This window comes from Monodelphis domestica, chromosome 5 (genome assembly GCF_027887165.1).
Source record: "Monodelphis domestica isolate mMonDom1 chromosome 5, mMonDom1.pri, whole genome shotgun sequence".
Lineage (NCBI taxonomy): Eukaryota > Metazoa > Chordata > Mammalia > Didelphimorphia > Didelphidae > Monodelphis > Monodelphis domestica.
In genome coordinates, this window is record NC_077231.1 from 308,939,871 (window position 1) to 308,962,905 (window position 23,035).

Here is a 23,035-nt window from a genome sequence, read left to right on the forward strand (position 1 = left end):
CCAGTTTTCAGAAAAGAAATATAGGTTCCTTGAGATGTACAATTGTGAGAAAATTCCTTGCTCCAACCTTTGAATCTGTCTGGATTTCTGTTCCACAGGACACATAACCTGTGTCCTTTGTTAAGAGTCTCCAAGCAGTACCAATTGGTGGTCCAGCTTCCCAGCCATGCAAGAATAGATTCAAACAATGCAAACAAGTTTTCTCCCAATTCCCATCAATGAATAAAGTTATCTCATAAGATATAAATTGAATTGAGTCACAAGATAGAGTCAATGTGATTCACCCAGTTCCTACAATTAACCACTTGCTGTCCCTGATCCTCTCAATTCCTTCAATTTCCCCTTTTTGAATCATGGCTGTATGGGCAACCCACTTCCCAATGGATCATATATCTATAAACCAAATCTATGAGGGGTTTCATATATCCACATATCAGAATTACATAAGTCAAAGTACTTTGAGGGCTCACAATGGACTAAATTTGAGAAGGGAGATTTGCATGTAACCAAGTAACCAAGAAAACTTGGACATTAACATAAATACCATGAAACCAAAGGGCAAAGCAACACACACACACACATACATGGGGGTGGGGGTAGGAGATAAGAGCCCTGTTCTAAGCAATTCTTCAAGAATCTAAATTGCAGGAAAGATACTAAGCCCAATTGCTAGAAGGAATTTTCTCCACTGGGAGTTCCCTCCACCAGTAAAATCACAGCTGTAATTCCTCATCCCACCTTGGGGGTCATCCACAATCCCTCAAACTCTTCATTTGAGAGATGAGGAGCACTGTGGGGCCAGGGCTTGCCCATCATCACACAGCTGAAGAATTTCAGAGGATCAGGGGCAGAGAGCCAAAAGGGGGCTAGAGGAAATCTGGTCAAAGGCTGCCCATCCCTCCTAATTAGAGATGAAGAAACTGAGACTTAGAGTAGGAATGGGACTTTCCCAAGGTCTCCCACCTGGTAAACACCAGAGGATCACAGACTTATAGCTGAAAGGGGTATTAGAAGCCATCTAGTCTAACCCCCTTATTAAAGATGCTTGGAATAGGGAAGTGACTTGCCCAAGTTATGCAGGGAGTTAGGAAGAGACAGAGACTGAGTCCAGTCCTCTGGGTCTTTCCCTGGACCTTCCCCTGTCCAGGATATCAATGATCCTATCTCTGAGGGGTTATCCACACCCACCCCAGATGTATCTGGGTCCCAAGTGTGCTCTAGAATAATAATCCAGGGCATCAGATCAGGCAGCTGTTTGATGGTGTTTCCTGGTTAACTCCTACTCTGACTGAATGGTTCTACCCAGCAGAGAGACAAGATGTGCAGAGAACTCAGGAGCCTCTTCTAAAGAAATCCAGTCTCTTCCTCTAACTCCCCAGATGTGTCTTGCCCCAGACAGAGGGCTGCTCTAGAGGTGGTCAGGAGAGAGAAACAGATAATCCCAAGGCTGCCCCAGTCCTACACAATAACCCCCTCCCAGGATGCCCTGATCTCTCTCACCCCGTTAAATGTGGTTAAGTGGCAAGTAATAGGCCTTGTCAAAGGTCACGCTGTCAAAGAACTTCTGGAGCTGGGGGTCCTCAGAAATTCAAAAGCAGTGCTGACAAGCCACAAGACAGGGGCCATGATTAAGGATCAGGAAGGAGCTCTAAGCTTCACTCCTCATCTGGTGGGCAGCCTCTGCAATTACAAGCCATTCTGCCCACATCCCAAAACATACAACCAATAGTAGCAACCCTGGTTGGCCCAACCTCTCTCACTATGTGACCTTGGGCAAGTCACTGAAAAATACTAATAGTATTAACAACTAACATTTACATTTACTCTGTGCCAGGCAATTATTATCACATTGAGCCTCACAGCAACCCTGGAAGGTAGGCGCTATTATTATCATCCCCATTTTACATATGGGTAAACTGAGGCAGCCAGCGGTGAAGTGATTTCTCTAGGGTCTCACAAGGCATATATGTCAGAAGTCAGGGTTTGAACTTGGTTCTTCCTGAATCCAAGTTCTATTGTATCATCTAGCTGCCACTAAATCTAACTTAATTGTCTGCATCTTAACTGCCCTGAGCCTCATTTTCTTCATCTGTAAAACAGAGGACAATGTGATCTCTGAGGGTCCCTTCTAACTCTAAATCTCCTATCTTGGTCCTTTCATAAATGTCTCAAAAGTGAACACAAATAACCCTGGGAGTTAAAATTTAGTGGGGTCTAAGAAGGCAGTTAGATTTGGAATCAAGGTGTCTAAACAAGAGTTGAACTCAGCTCTTCCTTGGTCCGAGGTCAGCATTCTTTTCATTCATGCCTTATAATAAGTCCCTTGTCTTCTCTGGGCCTCACTCTCTCCTCTATGATAGGATGGTATTGGCCAGTGATCTCTGAGATCATCTTCCAGCTCTAAAATTCTATGATCACAGGCCTAGGGAAGATTTCACAGAACAAGCCAGCATGGGAAGTTAGTCTTTGAAGATGGAGGTCCTCATAGACAAAGATAGCAGAGAAGGGCACAATAGGAGTGAGGGTTCAAGGAAGGATGGAAAGGATGACTTGTCTCTAATATAGAGTTAATTCAAAGGAAGCCTAATAAGATCATTGGATCAGAATATTAGACGAGAAGGGTCTTCAAAGCCCATCTAATCCAAATCTTCATTTTGCAGATGAGGAAACTGAGGCCCATAGAAGATGGAGAATGACCTGTTCAAGGTCACAAAGGTAGCAAATAATAAATTGAATTCACATCTCCTAAAGCTTTAAAAGGCAGGTTAGAGGAACATCACAAAGAGTTTCAGATACCCTATTGAAGAACTGATGGTTTATTCAGCTTGCCAACAACCTCCAAGATGTCAAGAAACCCTGTCTGGATCACTGAACAAAACTCAAATTACCGATCAAACGAGACGGAACAAATTCTTCAACTCCAGAGCCATCTGTAATCTCCCCAAATCTCTGTTTCAGGAGTGGGTGTGGCAAAGGTTGCAATCTATTTTTTTCTTTCAATAGAGACATTCGTTTGCACATAAAACTGCCAGGTTCCAAGATGAAAGCTGCAGGAATGTAAATTATCATATTGGTTTGGAGTATGTACAGCAGCTTTAAAATGGGAACTCTTTGAAAGGGGGAAATTGAGAGGGAGACAGAGACAGAGAGAGAAAGAGAGAGAGGGAGGGAGGGAGAGAGAGACAGAGACAGAAGCAGAGAGTCAAACTGAGAAAGACAGAGACAGAGAGAAAGAGAGAGAGGGAGACAGAGACAAGAGACAAAGACAGAGAGAAAGAGAGGGAGGGAGGGAGGGAGAGAGAGACAGAGACAGAAGCAGAGAGTCAAACTGAGAAAGACAGAGACAGAGACAGAAAGAGAAAGTCAGAGACAAAGAGAGAAAGACAGAGATAGAGAAAGACAGAACCAGAGAGTCAGAGTGAAAGACAGAGACAGACAGACAGACAGAGAAAGAGACAGAAGCAGAGAGTCAGAGTGAAAGAGAGAAAGGAAGAGACAGAGATGAGATTACCAGATAAGATAGTGATGGACCAAGAGATCAACACATCAACACACACAGAGAAAGGCAGAAACAGGGAGATGAGAGAGATAGAGACATTTTTTTTTTTGAGCTATGATTTCATTTACAACTTTTAGAAAACTCCCTGTTGAAGCAGTTCAGGACCTGTAACTTGGAGACTTAGAGGTTGCCCAGGATCACACAGACAGGAAGACCTGAGGTCAAGTCCTACCTCTGGCTTATACTGCCCAAGTAAAACCGAGTATAACTCCTCAGTTTCCCCGGGCAACTCTACACTTTATTCCTTGATCCAGCTTATTTGATCATTTTGGTTTCATCTGACTGTGAGTACAACTGAGATTTTCTTGTCAAAGATCCTGGAGTGGTTTACCTTTTCCTTCTCCTGCTCATTTTAAAGATGAGGAAACTGAGGCAAAAGAGGTTAAGTGTCTTGTCCAGAGTCACATAGCTAGTGTCTGAGGCTAAACTTGAACTCAGGTCTTTTGACTCTGGACCCAGTGTTCTATCCATGGTGCCACCTAGCTGCCTCATCTACATCCCCAATAGTCTATTTGCTATTCCTTGGACATTATACTGCATCTCCCCTCTGTGCCTGGGCACTGCCTGTGCTCCACGTATGGAATGCTCTGCTCCCTCCAATTCTCCTGGTTTCCTTGGTGACTCAGTTCAAGCCCCACTCTCCACAGGAAGCCTTTCCAGGTCCCTCCAGCTGCTAGTACCTTCCTCTCTAGGGTTGCCTTCAGGCATCTGCTCTTGCATGTATCATGTATGTACCCAGTTCTTTATATGTTGTCTCCCCTTTAGAACACAAGCTCCTGGGAGGTAAGAATTTTGTGTCCCCAACACTTAGCAGAGCGCCTTTGACATAGTCAACAGCAACTACTTGCTGAATGACCCAGAAAAGGTGAACCTGTACAGGTAAAAGAGTTGGGGACATATTTCCCAACCAACATCTCTGGGCCTTAAAATTAGTTACACTGTTGAGCCTCTTCCCCTGCCATCCTCCGGCATTCCTACGGCCTTGTTCACAGCAGCCAAGCAAAGTATGAACTGGTCAGAAGGCAGAGCCTGGAAACACGGAGTGAGTCCAGTTGGGACAGGAAGCTTCGGTACAGAAGAAAGAATGGATTCAACAACTCTGAAATTTAGAGCAGAGCCCACCTAAGTCAGCCCTCTTCATTTGACAGAGGAGGAAACCAAGGTCAAGGAAGGCAAAGAGAATTTCCCAAAGTTACATGGGAAATAAGTATCAGAGGAGGAATCAAACTCGGGTCCTCGAAGACCCTCAAACTGCCTCAAGTTTGGTCTGGGAGTCAAGAGTCAAGTCAACCCACAGGCACACTCAGGCTCCTGTATTAAGTACCTACTATGTGCCAGGAATGAAGAAAGTTAAAAAGAGTCCTTGATCTCCAAGAGCTCCCCATCTATTCCCAGCTCGACGATTTCCTACCTGGAGGACTTGGGACAAATCCCTCCTCGTCTTTAAGCCTCAGATTCCTCATTTGGAAAATGAAGGGAACTCGGTATGTTGGGTCCCTTTGGGCTCTAAAACGATGGCCAACAGATGATCAGTATGGCATCCCCTTGAACATGAACTTGTTTCTCCCAGCACCCCCCCCAAAAATACTACCTTTGTTTTTTTCAAAGGAAGACATGCTAGGAAGTCTGCAAAGGCTCCTCACTAGGCTGGCCACAGCAGCTCGGAGACACTGAATCAGAGAGACGCTGACATCTGGGTCTTAGCCAAGAGCACTCCCACCAACCAAGGCTCTACAAACATGGCGTCCTGCAGGCTGGTCTCTCTCGTGCCATCTCCTATAGCTCAATATGGACCAAAGCAGATGAGAAACATGGGACAATATTCAGGAGATGTCAACTGCCAGGATTCCTCCAGTGACTGCAGGGAACTTGGCAGCAACACGGACCACAAGTGACAGTGACCGCCCCCACCCCCATCCACAAAGGTGCAGTGATTTGCCACCTGGGAACTTTGAGGAGACAGGATCTACACAAACAAAGAAGCAGATGCAAGAGAAAGATCTTGGACCCAGAAGGGGCTGGTCGAGCTACCAAAGCTCCACCAAGACAACAGTGCAGTTTCAGTCCATCTGAGAAATGGGCTGATGTCTCAAGTGCCTTTAGCTAGACATGACAGTAAGACAAGTGAAGCTTTTGACTCATCCCCTTCAACATCCTTCGATGGTTCCTTTTCCCTCCTCAACCAACTCTCAAGAAGTAATATTTGAAGACATAGATGGCAATGCGAAGATGTAAACGGAAGAGATCAGAGTTGGAGGAGGGAGATCCCACAATGGGAGGTCCCTATCTGGGCTTCACACTGCAGGCATCCTCTGTACTGCCTAAGGCATGCTTTCCTCAGCACCAGACCTTTCCAATTCATCTTTCCACTGTATCCACTGAATCACAATGCATCCAAAACTCTATATAGCCTGCTTTCTCTTTCCACAGTGACCTACCAGTGATGTCCAGCCATTTGTCCAGAGTGGTCATCCCAGGTTCATCTTGGGCATTTCCTTCTGCCAGCAGACTTTTCTGATTCTTGATCATCTCTTTTAGTGCCCTCCCTCCCTGCCCACCATCACCAGACACACATACAGACCAAACCTACTTTGTATATGTTCCATACTTATTTGTCCGTGTACCTCTTGTTTCCACCCAATCCAATGTAAGTTCCTTGAGGACAGGGCCTGTTTGGACTGGGTTCCGGGTTCTCCATCCCTTGGCAAAGTGCCTGGTGTATTTTCGGGGACAAGAGGAATCCTGCTTGTGATTTCACTAGCAGAAGGAAGTCTTGGTGAGAAAACTCCCTTGGCACTATGACTTACTGCCTTAAGAGAATTACCTGGAACTCTGAGAAGTGATCTCTGCCAGGGCCATGCGTGGCACAGAGGAGATCCATATTGAGATATAGTCATCACTAAACCCACTTCAAATATCAAATAGTTCACAATTAGATAGGATTTTAGGACTTAAAAAACATGCTACTCTCAAGTATCCTGTTAAGTTTAACTAATTTTGTTTTCATTATTCTACCATTGAGGAAACTGGGGCTCCAAACATTACCTGACGATCTCCTGATTCAAAGGAGTTGCCAAACTGTATCCTAGAGGGAGTGTTCCCACTGAAAATTCTCTACACCTATGAAATCACAAAATCTGGCAGCTAGGTGGCATAATGGGTAGAGCCCTGGGCTTGGAATCAAAACGACTCAACTCGTCTTCCTAAGTTCAAATCTAGTCTCAGACGCTTACTAACTGTGTAACCCCGGGCAAGACATTTCACCCTGTTGGCCTCAGTTTTCTCATTTATAAAATGAGGTGGAGAAATAAATGCAAACCATTCTAGTGACTTTGCCAAGAAAATCCCAGACGGTCACAAAAAGTCAGCTATGACTGAAAAATGACCGAAGGACAACAAATGAAATCACAGATCTAGAAACACAAATAAAATCATCAAAATGACACACAGTAGGACAGATGCCCTGTTGAGTCAGTCTATCAGTGTACATCTCTCCTTGGATAAACTCTTCAGATAAACCACGATCTGGGCTCAAAATGAAATCAAAGGAGAAGGAGCCACATTGCCCTTAAGAAACTCGGTGGGGGTCTCAAAGGTCTCAAGACCTTTAATGTCAAGACCCATCTTTTTAACATAAATATTCTTGAGGTGATCCTAGACAGCTAAAATGAAATCTGAATGATGGGTAACCTCGGTTTCTTCATCTGAAGAAGTTGGAATGGTTGACCTCTAAAGGTCCCAACTTCTGTCTCTCCAGCTCTGATCCTGTGATCACCAGTGATGGGCAGGCAAAATCTGAAATAAAAGCCATTTTAGAATTCACAAAATATTCAAATGGATTGCCAACCTCCTGAACTTGGGAGCTCCCTCACAATGCCGATTGCATCTCATCTGTGCCTGTCTATCCCATCTCATCTGGGTTCCACCAAAAGTTTGCCACAGGAATCAGAGAATCATCGTTTTAGAGCAAAAAAGTTGGATGCCACTGAATCCAGTTCATGCATTTTACAAGTGCAAAGTCCGCCCAACGTGTTGATGGCCTTCCTCAATGTCCCCAACATCATCCAGGTACCAATGAAGCACTCTGGCCACTTGTCATCTCTCGCGTTAGCCATTTGTCAAGCCTACATTCTCTTCCTGTCTTATAATTTCTTTTCCTCCTGATTTCCGTTTGGCCAGAGACCCATCAAACCTTATTGGTCAAAATATAAATCACATTCTTCTTCCACTCTCCTCCATCGGCTTGAATACATCTCAGAACTGCTACTGTTCTTCACTCTCTCATATATTATATACACACACCCTGTTTTCCTCTCAAAGGCCACATTTTAGGAATTCAGCCCACTTCCAGAACAATTTAAACACCAATTTACTTTCCTGTGTTTCCATTTGGAGGATCTCACAGTCCTATGAACAAATGAATATTTTCCTTGAAAGGAAAAATCCAGTTGTGCTTCCTGTTGAGAATGTTCCTTCTCTCTCTCCGATCCTTGTTGGGACTTCAGAGGCAGGTGGAAGAACAACTGTGTGGCTCTGCCCACACGGTCTCTCCCAACTTGGCAAATGCCACTGTTTTGCCTGTGTTTGGAATGGCCTGGAGATTACTGTAGGTATTTAGCATCAAACACGACAATTCCAGATGACAAGCTGTTTCCCTTTGCCAAAAGAGTTCTGTTGGGGCCCCGCCATCTTGGATGGTGTCACCTCTACTCACCCACCAGAATGGCAGCTGCTCAACTCCCCAACAAGAGTCAGTAACGTGGGCTCAGATTATACATGAAATGTGACTCTTGTTTTTTACGTGTTTGCGAGGGGGGGAATGCTAGCGTGTTCTGCCTTGAGAGAGGCAGTGAGGCAGCTCAGTGGACAGAGAGCCAGGCCTGGAGGTGGGAGGTCCAAGATTCAAATTTGGCCTCTAGATGTGTGGCCCCACCCTGGCCAAGTCACTTGACTCAGTTGTCTAGCCCTTACTGCTCTTCTGCCTTGGAACCAATTACAGATTCTAAGAAAGAAGGAAAAGGCTTACGATCAAATAGAGGCAGTTGGTGCCATGGTGATAGAGAGTGTGAGGTATCACAAAGACCTGAATTCTAAAGGCAACTAAAGAGACCATAGCACATGAAGCATTGGACCTAGAGTCAGGAAGATCTGAGTTCGAGTCCAACCAAGCTCTGGGAAAGTCACCTAATGTGTTTGCCTCAGTTTCTTCATCTGTAAAATTAGGATAACAACACTTGCCAACCAAGGTTGCTGTGAGGATCAGATGACATATTTATAAATATTAGCACAGTGTCTGGCACATAGTAGGTGCTATATAACTGTTAGCTATCATTGCATTGTGATCTAATAATAATAACATATATATATATATATATATATATATATATATAGTACTCAAAGGCATACAAAGCACTTTACAAACATCTTATTTGTTTTTGTTTGTTTTAAACCCTTACATTCTGTCTTAGAATCAATACTAGGTATCGGTTCCAAGGCAGAAGAGTGGTAAGGGTTAGGCAATGGGGTTCAAGTGACTTGCTGGGAAGTATCTGACTGAGGTCAGATTTGAACCCAGGACCTCCCATCTCTAGGCCTTGTGACTCACATGAGTGGAAAAAATGCCAGATTTGGAGTCAAAGGACCTGAGTTTGAATCTTGTTTCTGCCCCTTACCAACTGTGGGACCTTAAAACATTTTATTTCTCTGGCCTTAGTGTCCTTATCTTCAAAATGAGAGAACTTAATTGGACTGACTCTAAGCTAAACACCTAGGGAGAGACTCTGGGTCTGGAATCAGGAAGACCTGCATTCAAATGCAGTCTCAGATGCCAGCTGTATGACTATCACTTAACCTGTTTACCTCAGTTTCCTCAACTGTAAAATGGATATAATAGTACCTACATCCCAGGGTGGGGAGGATCAAATAATATCCATAAGGTATTTAGTATAGTCCTGAGACTTAGAACATTCTCTTGGCAGAAAGTGGGGTACGTAGCCATGCCTATAGGGGTCTGAACATCACGGCCAGGGATCAGAGTCTCCCTGGTCTTTTCATGTCCTCTATTTCGTGTAAGAGGGAGAGTCTGTTCCTTCGTGTGCTGTTGGCCAAGAATTCTTCCTCACCCTGCCTTCTGGCAGTCAGGAAAAGAAGCCAGTCCCTCGGGATCCAAATCCAACCCATCAACAATCACTTCTAAGGGTCCACGAATCCCAATTCCTCAGTTTCTCTACTTGTAAAATAGGAATGAGACTACATTTACCAATCAATAGTCAATCACCAATCAATGAGCATGTCTGAAGTCCCTCCCCTAGCCCTGGGCCAGGCACTGAAGAGATGAGGATAGCTAGCATGCAGAGAGCACCTATGTGCCAGGCACTGGGCTAAATGCTTTATAGATGGTGTCTCATTTGAGACGTTTTCCTACAGGTTAACGAGGATGTAGGCACACCAGAGCTAGCCTCTCAGGCCTCAGTACAGCAGCACGTGGCTGGATGCCCGCATCTGGTTGGGCAAAGGATGGATGTTCAGGGGAGAAAAATGACTCACCAGTTCAGGAATGCAGAGTCATTCACAACACAAAGTCACAAGGGGTCATTAGCAAAGTCTTTCCTCACTTGCAACAAACAGCGCAGCTTGTTCCCTCTCCAAAACAGCCATGGAGAGGCTCAAGATGCCTCCTGTTTGTCTTTAGGATTCATCTTTGGGTGGTTCTTCAGGCTTGACGAATGTCTACGCTAGCCAGAAGCCAAGCAAACGGCATCATGCACTGGGAAACAGTCTGGCCAGTATCGTCTTTCCAAGAATGGAACCCACAAACCCAGAGGCTTCCCCATGAGGCAGGGAAAGGTAAGGGTAGCTGCAGGGAAGGGTCGTAGTTTGGGATCTTGAAGTGACCCTCTTTAGGGACCAACTTGTTCAAGCTCCTCATATTATAAATGAGGAAACTAAGGCCCACAGAGGCAGTGGGAGTTGTCCAAGGTCTCCCGGATCATAGGATTCACAGCTGGAAGGAACCACCAATGCCTTTATTTTGCAGATGAGAAAGCAAAGGATCCCCTGATGCTCATCACCAAACCCAGGTCCATGACATCTAACTTCAGCTCTTTTCCTACTATGATAAATGCTTTAAGTAAATCAAATCCAATTCTATTTTCGGGGGCCTGAAGAAACATGCAGCTAAAAACAAATCCCAAACAGCAAATCCCTCCTTGAACTGTTTCCTTTATAAGTCTCAATTGGTATATGGCTGCTATGGGCACCTTGCCAAAGGTGGAGCCAAATGGATCTTGTCAAAGGAAGGGCCCATCTTTATTGGCCACCTGCCTTCCCTGAATGGTGTATTTAAGTCAGGATCAGCCCTTTTGACTAGGCCAACTCGTGGTCCCTGGTCAAGACCATCCAGCTCCCACCTCTAGGATTCTGCCTAATCTGTCCCCTGGGCCTCATCCCTCCTCATAGAACCCCATAGATTGTAAGCTCCTCCCTGCCAGGAACTGTTTTGGTTTTGCCTTTATATCCCCAGTGCCAGCCTATAGTAGGTGGTCAACGCATGCTTGTTAGATTGAATCGAGCTGCATCTTAAGGTGCTTTCTGGTTTAAACATTGCTTGATTCCATGACTACTCATTTAGTTTCTGTCTTTGGAAATTCTTCCTAGATCTTTTATATTTGTGCCTCTGTTGAGAAAGAGAGAGACACACACACAAAGACACACAGAGAGAGACAGAGACAGAGAGAGAGGGAGAGGGAGAGGGAGGGAGGGAGAGAGAGAGGGAGAGACAAAGAAACAGAGACAGAGAAACAAAGAGAAACAGAGAGATGGGGAGAGAGGGAGAGACAGAGACAGAGGAAAAGAGAGAAAGACTCAGAGGGAGAGGGAGAGAGAGACAGAAAGAGGGAACCATCCCCATTTTGAATGGAATCTTAGAATCTTACAGATAGAAAGAAATCTGGATATGATCTTCCTCCTGACTAAAGTTTATTCTACAAATGAGGAAACTGAGGAATAAAGTATTTAAGGGACTTATCTGAGGTCCTACAGCTTATCAGGGGTGGGGCCAAGACTCAAGACTGGAACCAAGATCTCTGGACTCCCAATCTAGTACCTTTCTACCACACCGTTGCATTAATTTGAAACACGGAAATAAAGTTAGTATCAAGAACACCTGAGATAACTAGGTAGCCCAGTGGATAGAGAGCCAGGCCTGGAGATGGAAGGACTTGGGTTCAAATATGACCTGAGATATTTCCTAGAGCTGTGTGACCCTGAGCGAGTCACTTGCCCCATTGCCAAGCCCTTGCCGTTCTTCTGCCTTGGAAAGGATACAATTCTAAGACAGAAGGTTCGAGAGGACCCCTGGAACTTTCTCATTGTCCAACTTCAGGAATGCTCTTTGGGATGCAAATTTTTACACTAGTTTTCCGGCTGACATCTCCTTTGTGGGTGCTTCCTTCCCACCAGAGTTCTGGGGAACGCTGAGCAGCTGGAATAGATGCTTTAAAAAGCAGAGCCTGGGAAATGTTTGCATTGACAAAACAGAAGGAGAGGACAAAGCAAACTTGAAAGCCATTTTGGAAGGACGCGCCCAAGCCTGGCTCCTTCGACGGGACGGACTAGATTTAAATGGGTGATCCTCATTCACAGCTGATGGCCCAGTAGCGGCTGAGGGTCCTGCTTAATCTCACTTCAGATTTACCAGCTTCCTTGTGGATAACCAATAGAGGGCTTTGGTAGGGTCTCAAGGAATCCCTGGGCTCCTGGACCCTCATTTCCTGGGGGCTCTCCGGGGCGGTTCTGTTCACCCCCGAGTGTCCCAGTGGGCCCAGACTTCAGAATCGGTGCCCAAAGCCCCGTAGGGTATGGATTACCTCCTGGACTCTAGGACTTCCTTGTTAACCACTCCAAGCATGCACTCAGGACTGGAGGGAACCTTCAAGGTCATTTAGTCAAACCTTATTCAATAGACGGAGAAATAAGGCACCCTGAAAGGATGGAGCTTATCCCAGCAAACACCCAACCTTCCCTCTGTTCAGGGCTCCATTAGTTAAACAGGAAAAATGTTGCCTGAAGAGTGAGTGAAGTGATAGGAAAAGACCGCGTGAAATCACTGGTGGATCCTAGGCTGAAAGCTGAAAGCGCACATAGTGGGTGCTTAATGCTACTTACATAGTATTAATTCTAAGAAAGATGTGAGGGTTTGGCTGTTTTTAATCGACTTTCCCTCTGGGTCTCAGTGTCCTCGTGTGCCAAATTAGGGGCTTGGAGGGCCTGGGAAGCCTTGTCAGCTCTCCTCTCTGAGTCTATACTACGAGGTCCCTCTCTAAAGCTTGGAAGGGGCTGACCCTCCATGGCAAAAGAAAGGCCCCACCCAGGTATGAGATCCTTCAGCCCTGAAGTAGTCCAAGTTATGCTCTGTTGGAAAGCCAAGATTACGAAGAATGAAAAGGGGCCGAGCCGTGACAGCAACACTTTTTGGAAAAAGAATCCTAAGTGAGACGATCCATCAAGCGAGAGGGCTGAAGCCCCAGGCTGAGGATTCCTGGCCTTGAGGTGGTGGGACTGAGACTGGCCGAACCGAGCTCCAGCCTCCAGCCTCCAGCCCATTTACTGCGCTTTGGAGCCTCCTGGATGAAGGACTTTCATCTATCTGGGATGTATCAGATCCTGCCAGGCCAATCTCAAAGAAGGGAACATCCCGGGGTAGCATCCTGGGACCTACCAGCTCCATTCATTTCCCACATCAGCCAAATCATCGTCCAGACCCTCCTAAACAAGTCCTAGAGACAGGCCGAAGTGGGGATCGGGGAGCAGGAGGGCAGGGAATACAGCTAGGCTGACAGCCCCCCATTTGGGAGGAAGCCGTCCCCACTATCGTCAAAAAGGAGAAAGATGCTTTTTTTGTGCCACAAATGAAATCATTTCTGCTAGTCCTGCTTTGGACGGAAAAGAAGACTAGTTCCCTAGCCTGGCAACTGAATTCCTTGTATCATGCTCAGCCAAATTTGAGTATGTAGTTGGGCAGAATACTATAACCAAATGGGCAGCTGGGGTCTGAGGTTGGAAGGTCTGGGTTCAAATCCTGAGGCCACACTTTCCAGTTCTATGACTCCAATGAAACAAACTACTTAAACTTGACAAGTCTGTTTCCTCACTTGTAAAAATGGGGTTGATCTTCCTAGACAATATCTTATCTCTCTGCCAGCAACATTGTAGGACAAGGTAAAAGTGTGTTATTACTACCTTCCCCTCCCCTCTCCCCTTCTCTCTCTCTCCCTCTTCTCCCTCCCTCCCTTTCTCTCCTCCCCCCTCTCTCTCTCCCTCCCTCTTCTCCCTCCCTCCCTTTCTCTCTCTCCCCCTCTCTCTCCCTCTCTCTCTCTGTCTCTCTGTCTCCCTGTCTGTCTCTGTCTCTCCCTCTCTTCCTTCTCTCTGTCTGTCTGTGTCTCTTTCTCTGTGCCTCTCTAGCCTTCCCTCCTTCCTCCTCTCTCTCTCTCTCTCTCTCACACACACACACACACACACACACACACACACACGCACACACACATACATACTCTCAAGATAGAAGGAACAAGAAGGAGTTTAAAATCCAATCAAAAGAGAAGGCAGACTTTTAAAGTTTACTGAAGTCATATAGAAATAAAGAGAAGGGGGGGGGGGGGGCAACTACATGGCTCAGTGGAGAGAGTCAGGCCTGGAGATGGGAGGTCCTGGGTTTAAATCTGATCTTAGACACTTCCTAGCTGTGTGACCCTGGGCAAGTCACTTAACCACCAATGCCTAGCCCTTATCACTCTTCTGCCTTGGAATGAATACACAGTATTGATTCTAAGATGGCAGGTAAAAAAGTTTTAAAGAAATAAAGAAATCAATAAAAGGGGAACTTAAAACTCAAAGGAGAAATAATTCAAATGACTTTTTAAGTCAGAACCATCTTTCTTACAAATATTTTTTATTATTAAAAACCTTTCTCTTCCATCTTAGAATCAATACTGTTTATTGGTTCCAAGACCTAAAAGTGATAAGGGCAAGTTAATGGGGGGGGGGGGGTGATTTGCCCAACATCATACAGCTAGAAAGTGACTAATGGCCAGATTTGAACACAGGACTTCTCTTCTCTGGGCCTGACGCTAGAAGGATCTTTTAAAGTTTGAAAGTCAAGAGGGTTGAAAAGTACATGAAACTCCAGTTAAGTGATTGGTTTGATTTATGGCAACAAGGAGTATTGTCATGATCCTTTCCACCTGGAAGAAGAAAACTGGGCCTAAAGGCAAAGAGAGCAGGTACCTGGATTCAGAACTTGGGGCATTGCTACTTCGGACTTGGAGTCACCTTGGGAAAACCACTCTACCTGCCTGGTACTCAGTTATGTCATCTGGAAAATGGGGAGATTTGACTAGATTATTTGCTTCCTTCTAACTCAGATTTGGAGTTATACAGCAACATCTTAAAGATCATCTCACTCCATGCCCTTGCTGTAAAAAGATAACAAGCCCAGAGAAGTTAAGAGGAGTAATAGAATTAGAATTTGAACTCAGGTCTTCTAAATTCAAATTCAATGCTTTCCTACCACAACAGGCTCCCTGATTCTGGAGAAGCATTCTTCCTAACTCTTGCTATCCCTTTGAGCAAAATAAAAGTTCAATGATTTTAAGCCCTCATTAATTCAAGGCTAGCAATTAGCATTGTCACAAATTAAGAAAACACAGAAAGGAATAATTTTCTAAAATATTTTTAAATACCTGAAAATTTTCAGTGCTTTTTTTTTTTAAGACAACAAATAAAAACTGAAGTCTAACATCTTACAAGCTCAGGAAATTGTCCTAAATGCCAGATGTTTTACTTTGAAAATCCTACAGCCCTCCACAAAATCCTTGGAAAATCTCTCAGTGTTTATAAAGCTGCATTTGAGTATGCTTATCTTGAGCCTCCGACAAAAGAGCCTCTTCCACTCTCCACAGGCTAAATTCATGATTCGGGCTTCCCAAGAACAAATAGTAATGGACCCAAAAAAGAAATTAATTGCCTGTTTTTTCCTAATTGCAAAATGATATAAGTCTTCAGTGAAAACATTACACATGAGGTCATTTCCAAAGTGCCAGTGTTCCTCCATCAGGTCCTGGGGCCCCCCCTCCCCAAATAAAGGCTAAATGTGGTTTGGGTACAAATACCAAAGCAAAAATGATTCTTGGTGATTGATCCACAAGCAAGTCTTTTACACACTGGAAGGTCTGAGGCAAAGTGACCTACTGCATACAATGCGGTCCACTAGTGCCTAAAACATCTTTCAGAGAAATTGTCTCCAATTTGCATTTTTAACCACCGACTTGGGAAAGAATCCGTGGATTCTTATAATGTGGCCAGTCGTCAAAGCAGACAAGATAATAAATTGCCTGAGATCATTGCTCTCTCTCCATCCAAGAAAGCAGCCTCTTAAAAGATCTTAAATTGATAGAGAAATCCAATTTGGAGGAAGAGAAAGGGGCAGAGAGCTAGGAGGCACTGGCCAGGATCACATTAATTCGGTGACTAAATCCATCGCTTTAAAGTAAAAAACAACAACAAAAGGGATGGCAGAAATAATCAAGCGCCCTCCGCTCCCTACCAGGGCCACCGTTCAAATCTAGCATCAAAAAGGAAAGAGAGCCAGCCAGGTCTAACTGTTTGTTCCCTTCACAGGAGACTGAGGGGTTTTGTTCACCCACCCAAGACCCAACGCGTGTCTCAAAGCAAATGTTGTGTTTAATGGAAGATATCACCAAATTGCTGAAGAAATAGTAAGGGATGATGGCGTTTAACCTCAGTGGAAGAGGCCAGCGGCCTGGGGAAACCAGAGAGGGACTGAGGACAGAGAGAGCCTGAGAAGATCCGAGTTCTTGATTGAATTTAACTGCGAAGGTCTGGACAGCTGACAAACTATTTCCGTTTTTAAAAAGAGAAAAGATAACTTGGAAGAATTGACAACCTGTACAGGGAAGTGTGGGGAAACCTGGGACCCCAAAGTCATCCCAACTTCATAGTGCCATTTGGGGAAATCAAAAGTCCACTGGCTTCCTGATTTTAGTGAAGCGGCTCCAGGAAATAGGCCTGCTCATCCCAAATGACCATGTCTACTGCCGAGGAAGCCAGCTTTTATTTTACCAGCTAGGTAGCTTACCAGGCCATTATTATTCATCACCATTTAAATAACAACAACTGCCATTTATCCGGCATTTCAAAGTTTGCAAAGCCTTTTAGGTTCATTCCCGGGAGGCTCTGGCCTTTCCACGTCCGGCAAGGGCGATTTTTTTCAACAGAAACAACCTCAGGGAGACTGTGGGTGCTGATCGAGCAGCCCTCTGGTCTTAGCTTTCCATTAAGGTTTCACGCTGCAGAGTGAGGGAAATGCCCAGAATTACTTCTCTGGGATCAATGCAACAGGCTGTAAAGGGAAACTGAGAAGGGCCACAGCCTTCTCTTAAGAAAGGCCAGGGAGATGTCTGTAAATTCTAAAACCGAAGAGAGAGCTCGGACGTCCCTTTACCCCACCCTCCGATGCCCCAAAGCGCTGTCCCTATGCTTGTCCCAAGGCGTCCACCAAGTTCAAGATCCTCCGGGGACATGGGGCTGTTTCTCCCCCCTTTTTAAAAAAGAACATTTTTAAGCCGCCAAGTTCCCCTAAGTGCTTCCCGGAGATCTCCAGGCAGAGGCTTTCTCACGGAGCTCAACGGCGAGCAGCCCCACGCAAGCACACACGCACAAAGTACACGCAAAGCAGCAGCGGGCGATGGATGACCTCAAAGCGGCATCTTTTCGCCCTCGGAGCTGAGCTTCTAAGGCACTGACCCAGAAACTGACAGGGAAGGCAGCCCGACTCGCCCAAGTCCAAAGCCCAAAGGAAATCTTTTGCTTACCATTCTGTGAACGAGGGAGGCTTTCCTCAAAGCACCAGAGCAAGCTCTTCTTCTCTAGCCGCTTCTCTCCCCTTTTTTCCGCCAGTGACAAGAGGCGGGAGCGAGGCTGCGAGGCGAGGCGTGGGGGAGTCCTCTGGGTCGGACTGCAGACCACGAGACTCCTGCGCCGCCGGAGAGCTAGCTCTGCTTCCTTCAGGCAGGCGGAGCCCCGATCCAGATTGTGCGTGGGTACCTTTCTTTCTCTGGGCCACTTTCTCCTAGCAATGAGACGGCTTTTTCCACTAGTCTTGAACTGCCGTGGAAAATGTGACGAACAACTTGTCGGGCTGTCGAGCCGGGATCGAGCCCGGCACGGAATCCACGGAATCTCTGAGAGTCGTTGAGGGACCCCTAGCAAGCAGCTACTTGTCCAGAGCCCGATCGGAGGGCTGGGGAGCACACCAAAGAACAGGGCGCCACCTAGTTAGCCGTCGGGGAGGCTTCACCCTCTGCCCTGGCAAAGCGGGGAACACCTCTAGGCGCTGGGGCTGCAAACGCCAGTCAGGGCTCCGGGGCTTTAACGTGCCCATTGTTTATTTAAATGAAAGGGGGGCGGGGCAGGGGTAAGTATCGCTACCGAGATAATCCATGTCCCGTGGATCTGGGAAAATTTAGGCTATAATAGCATGGGGGGAACTTCTGCACCTAACTTTGATTTACAAGATAAAAGCAAGTTTTAAATTAAAGAGGCTGTCTGCTAATAGAGCTTATTATTCCCAAAGACTGGGGGAATGATTTTCTTCGAAAGTTGTCCCTGGGTGCCCGCCTATTATCTTTGCTTTCCCCCTTCCACTAATGAGCATTCATCTAAAGAGCTTGTTAATCCTCTGATGTGTGCTTCTGGTCAGAGGTAACAGTTTGAATAAACCACTAATCACTTATCGCTAAATCAGTGATCATTAATCACCCTCTCCTCCAGCGCTTCGTCCTCGAAGTTTTCCTTCAGGTCGAAGGACCAGGGCTTTGTACGTACATTTTCTGTCAGATCCGTCTATACACGCAGGGCAGGAACACATCTACATATGTATACACACACACACACACACACAGATAGCTCCCTAAACTCGTCAATGCTGACCCCAAGTGTTTCCCTTTTTTCCTTTGTATCCCCATCGCCTAGCATTTGCCTGGCATATAGTAGGTGCTTAATAAAGACTCGATGGTTGATTGAATGAATGAATGTAAAGCTTACTCAACCCCCCCCCCAAAAGAAAGCAGAGTTGCTGATACCAGAGGATGTGTGTGCTTCCAGGAATTCCCACAAACTTAGAATATAAATTCTCTTTTATTCAGCTTTCATCAACTTCAACTCCGCCAGCGCCCAAATCCTCTGCTCCCCCCCCCCCCACTTTGGTGATCTCTGTTGATTTCTAAAATACGATTTCAGCGCCACGGACACACACACACATACGAGTTCTTTGGGATTTTGTCGCCCGTGGTTTTTCTCTCTCTTTTTATTTCCATCTCCACGGTCACACAAGAGAATTCTGATAGATTTCTGAGTGAAGTAAACTTTTTTTTGAATGGCAAAAACCTAAAGAAAAGACCAAGATACAATCCTACCACAGTCCCCTCTCCTCCAATTTCCACGGTATTGGACCAGGGGGGTTCAATGGCCCTTATTTGGGGATTGTCTAAATAGTCTAATCTTGACTCCTTCCAATTAAAGGCTGAACCAATCAACACACAACCACCACCACCACCTCCTTCCCCTCCTCCTCTGCCGCTGCTGCCGCCTCCTCCTAACTCTTACAGAAAATGGACCCAGGAAAGAAGGTTTTCTTTAGGAAGAAGTATGTTATTGGGGGAGGGGGGTTCTGAATATGATCTACATCATGTGTGATTTTCCTTATGTCTGTCTAGATCTAGACAGTCACACATCAGGGACCCGGAGTCATCTCCACTCATTCTTCTAAACAATTGCTGGTTTCTGAGTGTGCTGCTTTCCCCGGTGCTAAATATTTTAATAAGCCCTAGAAATGAAAGCTCACTCCCGCCTTCCTTAAATAATGGAGAAGGACAGATTGTGAGCCGATCAGGTAGTGTATTCCCCGAACACACACCAGAAGAGCTCTTACCCACTCTTAAGGGACAAGCCTTAGCCAGAGGGAGAATGATAGTGGCATGGGGGTGGGGGTGGGGGGCTATATTAACACGAGATGCTCAGGGACTTAGTGGCTGCAAGATATGGGGGCCAGGGATGGGGGTGGGAGGAGAGAGTTGCTTTGTCAGCATTTCAAATCCCCTGAACCCTTGAGTATCTGAGGCTGTTAATCAAACACTTACTAGTCTGCAGAATGACGTAATGGCCCAGTATCCAGGCTTTATTCCCTGACACATGTCAGAGAAGGAGGGAGGGAGAGAGGAAGAGTAGGAAAACACAACAACTCACAAGCAAACACAGAGAAGCAGACACCTAACAACGAAGCCGACACCCATCCCACTCCAAGTCTGGAGCCTTTGACAATAGGCATCCTAGGGGGCGGCCCAGTGAGGGAAGGAGAAAGGAAGGAGGGAGAGACAGTTATCCACCAGTTCTCTATCCTCGCCCGCCCCTAGTCCAGGGTAGAAGTCCATGGCAAAGGAAGAACGGGGATAAGAACTTCTCCCCTTCTCCCCTCCGTTTCGGGGTCCTATAAGAAACTTCCTTCAAGTTTGCGCGGTTCAACAAAAGCCGAGGTTCCGCGGAAAGGAGCTGGGGAGCCTCGCACTGCCTCCACTCTGCCGCGGGGGAGCTGTCATGTTGGGGAATTGGGCGAGGGATGGAGAGCACAGAACGGTCCAGGGAGACCGGCGCGGGAGAGGACTGAGTCTCCAGGGCTGGCTTGGAAATTGATCACGAACTTGCCCAGCAATAGCTGAAAGCCACAGACCAGGAAACTTCGCAACAGCGTTTGCGCGTGAAACCTACAAGCCCCGCGCCCAGACTGTGTCGCCCGCCGCAGTCTGGGAGACGGCAAAAGGGAGCCGAGAAGAGCTCCCCGCCTGCCCGCAGGTGAGAGCCCCTTCCCTCTTCTCTTCTCCTCCTCCTCCTCTTCCTCCAGCTCCTCTCCGCCTTCCGCTCCCACCGCCGCCCCCGCCACTCCACTACGGAACTGGAAAACTTTCTCCGTGCGCTGATTCCCGGGGATCGCAGCGAAGTTGCCAAACTCGGGGCTCTCTGCCTGTTTGCGTTCGCCCCGCAGCCGCATTGGTAGGGGATCCAGCAACTTGTCAGGTTTCTGGAAGCCAGCGCAGCCCAGAGCCCAATTGTCCCGCGGTCATTCAGAGAGAAACACACGCACTCAAGGCTCGGGCAGCCAGACACACATACACACGCACACACACACCTTCCCACTCAGCATCCCAGCGCAGCCGCTGACCCCATCTTCCAGGCGCGCAAGAAGTGAGCCGGGGTGAAGCGGCACGGTCTGAGCTAGAGCCGAATTCAATAAGCAGACAGAGGAAGGTCCCAGGGGCCAGGCTTCTCCATTAGCGTCCCATTGTTTACAAACACTGATAACCCTCCGAAGCACACATCCACACACAGATCTTCCCGGTGCCTTGCCCTCTGCTCGGTCTCCCTCAACTCCTCTCGCTGAGCCCGTGCGAACAAGGCAGGCCACTTGGGCTGCCCGGGAGGCCCGAGCCACGAGAATACCGAAGTGCAAAAGACCCCAAAGTGACCGATCAGTATTTTTAGGAACTTACCAAACAAGTGTAGAGAAGGGAAGAGCGGAGCCCGGGTGAAGGAACCACGTTGGACTGAGAGAAGATTACAATACAGTCTATTTAGAGCGCATTACATCACCCCCCCGGTGACGTCACGTGGGATTCCTGAACTTCTAAATCATTGCGGTCCGCTGGGGAGGGAGGGAGGCGGGCCGGCAGGGAGAGGAGGGGGAGTGGCCTGACCGGCCCCGCCCCTCCTGGGGAGGCAGCTGGGCTACCGAGCGGCCCCCGGGACCCCGCGGAAAGCCGCGGCCGCCAGCCGCGCAAGCAACAGCTTGCAGGGCCCAGCGCAGTGTGACACGACTCCCTGACATTAGCCGTGTGAGTCAGCTTGGAAACAATCTTTATGATTTCAGAGAGGGCTCCGGGGGAGGCAAGGAGATGGGCTCGCCGTGGCGTTGCTTCCTAGGCTGCAGCTGGGCAGAGCAGGGAGGGATGGAGCTGGGGGAGGGAGGGCACGGCTCTGATTCCAGGACAGTGGGACCCCACCCCCCATCCCGACTCCCAAGCGTCAGATGTCCGGCTCCTTTCCGTGACGGAGATGGCCCGATTTGAAGCTACCTGTCGGCCTGGCCCCTCCAGGCTCCCAATCCTCGCACCAGTCAAGGGCCACTTTAGTCCCAAATTGGGTTCCACGCGGAAAGTGGCGGAACTCGCCTCCCCCGGCTTCCGCGACCCCGGGCCCCGACTTCGTCCTGTTGAGAAAGTGAAGCCCTTCCCCTAGAGGGACTACCCCGGGAGAAGAAGCGCTCCTCAGGGAGCCGGGCCTGTGGAGACTAAAAACTGCTTATTCATCTTCAGCCGCAGCCCATCAGGCATTACTGACCTCAATTTCTTTTCTGGAGTTAGCACCGGGGGTGGGGCTTACAGGGAAGGCAAGGGGCTAAATTTGGCTCTGACCCTGGATCAGCGAGCTCGCTTACTGCCCGCTGGAGATCTGAACCTCGGGGCGAGAAGAGCTGGGGGAGAAACTGGGCCCCTCCACACGCGTCAGCCCTCCCGGCTTCCTGGACCACTCCGCGTTTGTCAGCCCAGAGCGTTCTTGAGAGCGACAAGTGAACGCCGAAGGGCTTCTATGGAGCCTCGCAGCCTTCGGGCGCGGCCATTGGGCTGGGGGCTCCCTCTGGACTGCATTTAAGGGGAAGGATTTTCCTCTTATTTCCTTTGGGGTTATGGCAGTGATTGGCCTTTTCTTCCTTCTCTCAACTTAGAAAAGCAAATTCTATCAGTGGTCCCAGAAGTTCCTTGCTCTCAGCCCTTCATTTTCTCATCTCCTCTCTTCTCCATCTGCCCAAAGTCTAGGGGAAAGAGGTAGAGAAAGGGGCCTGCTGCCTCCCCTTCTCAGGTTCTGGTTCAAGCCCCAGGAAAGAAGCTTTACAATTAAAAATAAATAAATAAATAACTTTCTTAGAATCAATACTGGGTATTGATTTCAAGGCAGAAGGAAACCAGATTAAGTGACTAGCCCAGAGCCACATAGCTAAGAAGTATTTGAGGCCACATTTGAACCCAGGACCTCCAGTCTCTAGGCCTGGCTTTTTATCCAGTGAGCCTCCAAAGAACCTCTTTCAAGCAAAAACCCTTCCCATTTACAAATGCCAGACAAGCTTAGACAGAACCTGAGTTCCACTCAGAGCAGTGGCTCTGTGTGAGTGCCTGGCCTGGGTGCCCCTCAACTTGGACCAAAGAGGAGGGTGATAAATGAAAAGGAGAGAATGGGAGACTGGAGAAGCAGAGCCATGCAGGGGGCAGGGAATTGGTTCCATTTTCTTGGGACTCCAATGTTTGGTTTGGCAGCTGAGAAATGGTGGGATTGATTGGGGGAGGGAAAGAGAAA

General features: G+C 47.3%; 1 protein-coding gene across 1 annotated transcript in view; it reads right to left on the bottom strand.

The window, feature by feature from the left end:
* CREB5 (cAMP responsive element binding protein 5) overlaps positions 1-21,268 on the bottom strand; it is a 486,453-nt gene extending 465,185 nt beyond the window's left edge. Inside the window, 1 exon segment of the mRNA XM_007505268.2 lies at positions 21,178-21,268. The gene's annotated coding sequence lies outside the window, so the exon portion shown is untranslated.
* Between the last annotated feature and the right edge of the window lie 1,767 nt (positions 21,269-23,035).